The 2,634-nt window shown below is 40.1% G+C and overlaps 1 pseudogene; it reads right to left on the bottom strand.

Moving 5' to 3' along the window:
• Positions 1–1,584: 1,584 nt before the first annotated feature.
• LOC122815036 lies at positions 1,585–2,219 on the bottom strand (annotated as a pseudogene).
• Positions 2,220–2,634: the final 415 nt, after the last annotated feature.

Raw genomic sequence — 2,634 nt, 5'->3', positions numbered from 1 at the left:
GCAAAAAGCACAGCCTCTATGGAACCAGATGGCATCTCAGGCTGTCTTCTAAACAGGCGAAAACATGAACAAGCATCACCATTAAGTACCTTTTCAGTCATAATCTAACCATAGGCTTTGTTCCTGTGGAACAGAAAACAGCAATGGTTATTCCCATCCACAAAGGTGGCCTAGCATCAGACCCGGGGAATTACAGACCCATAAGCCTGACCAGCCTCATCTGTAAGGTCATGGAACATAACATTATGGACCTCATAAATAAAGACATAGGCATCCTCCAAACCCTGAATCCTACCCAATTTGGCTTTGTCAAGGGCAGATCCTGCCTGTAAAATCATGTGGATTTTTTCGAAAATGTGACCAAGGCCATTGATGAGAGCAAATCTGTGCACACAGCATACCTTGACTTGGCAAATGCTTTTGACATAATCCCACACTCAGGCATTACACAGAAACTTAGCAAACTGAATGTAAACCTCTTCATTGTAAGATGGGTTGCTAACTTGCTCAAAAACCAGACACACACTATCAAAGCGGGTGACTCCACATCAACCAGCAGACCTGTTACCAGCAGGGTGCCACAGGGGCCAGTGCTGGGCCCCTAACTATTTGGTATATACTTCTCAGAAGTTCAGTCAAAACTAAGGGGTGATGGCTGACCAAGTCTGCAGATGACTGCAAACTGGGTGCAATTACCGAATTCTCAAATGATGTCAGTATACTCCAGGAGGGTCTTATGCAGACCAACAACTGGAGCCTTAGTCACGGTCTCAAACTGAATGCAAAGAAATGCATTATCATTCCCTTCAGCACAAACAATGTCTCTTCACACTATCAAATCAACAACAATAAGCTAAGTACCCACAAAGTGGTAAGCAACTTGGATTCACAACTTGACCATGACCTTAACTTCAACCCCCATGTGTCTACTGTAGTAAGGAAGGCTTTCTATGTAGCACACTTGATTAGTAAAGTGATCACCTTTGAGAGCAAAAGAGGTTATAACCCCTCTATACTCGGCACTAATCCGGCCCATAATTGAGTATAACACCCCTTTCGTCATGTACCATACAAAGTACCTGCAGCAACTGGAGAGACCTCAGAGGTTTCTAACAAAGAAAATCAAAGGACTCCAGCACATGTCATACACAGACTAACTAAAGTCCTTGCTACTTTACTCTGTAGCATATAGACTTTTAAGGGACAACTTATGCCTGGCTTACAGAACAATCTCAGATGCAAACCTAATGAACTTGCTGCATATCTGTAAATCAAACAGGACTAGGGCCACCCATTCCGGGGACCTAAATATGACCTTCAACTTAAATAGGACTTGCTGCTGCATCTTTGGAATAGGCTCTGTATTCATGTGAAATAGAGCATCTCTATGACACTGTTCAAAAGGAACCTGGATGAGTGGATGGAGCAACGTAACTTCTTACTGGGAATAGCACACATAACCCTCCTGGACATGGGCAGTCATTACTAAATGCAATCTTGAATATTAACTAACATTTGTATGACATTACATTGGAATTAAACAGCTAGACTTGAAATGACCTCCAGGTCAATAGCCTAGTAATCTCATATGATCCTATGATCTTTCTCCAAGTCCCTGTTCCTCTTTCCTACACATGGTGGATCTTTATCATTTTCTGTTTCCTCAGCTTCATCATATTCCTCCTCTTATTCACCAAGTTCTTTGTCTTTATCTTCATCACTGAGTTCTTCAGGGTCTTCATCCTCCTAATCTTCTTTTTCATCTACATTCCAGTTTTCATCATAACCATTTTTCCACAAATCCATCCCCATTAGCGTTTGGACCAGAATCACAAACCTGTTGATTATCTGCATCAAATCCATCAAGGTATGTGAGGTTTAGAAACATTTCAAACAAACTATCTCTGTACTCATTAAGTATAGTTTCTTCATAGGTAAAAGTGGTCCAAGCTCTGCAAATTCTTCAGCTTTTTGGATGCTCTAAAGTACTCATGACTTTGATCTTGTTTCCAATTAAGTTAAAATAAGTATACATGGCCACTAGATATCCAATTATCACTTAGTTCAAGCTTCCTCAAGAAGGAAAGTTTTTGCAGGTTAAAAATAAATGCTAAATTAATATTTATTACACCGAAGTTCTCAAACTTTGAAGTAAGGCTCACAATCTTCCCAATACAGCAATTATGTAGTACAAACTCCCTCACCTCACCAACAGGCATATGTGTGAAGTGATGTGGGAGTTTGCAGGGTTTTCATGTTACAAAAATTAGTGAAAAACAATGTAGTACCACTGCCACACAAAGAGAGCAGCCAACATAGGAGAGTTTGGGAATACAGTGTTTAATAGATCCATAACACTCTTATTTGGTGGTTGCTGGTGTTACTAATACTCTACCAGAAGACTAGAACTTATCAGTAATGATGGGTTCTTAATAAAAGCTTTTTAAGCACCTTTCTGATGTCAGAAAGGTGCTTAACAAGACATTCCTTTCCCCAGTTTCAAAGCATAATCATGTCTCTCCAACTACTACAGATCAACTTAGCATAGGCTATTACATACAAATGTATGGTGTGATGCATTCAACTTCTTATCATGGTATACATCTAATAGATGTTTGAGGTCTTCAATACAAC

This window comes from Protopterus annectens, chromosome 1.part1 (genome assembly GCF_019279795.1).
Source record: "Protopterus annectens isolate FY-2018-M chromosome 1.part1, PAN1.0, whole genome shotgun sequence".
NCBI lineage: Eukaryota > Metazoa > Chordata > Ceratodontiformes > Protopteridae > Protopterus > Protopterus annectens.
This window is presented reverse-complemented; position numbering and strand designations above follow the sequence as displayed.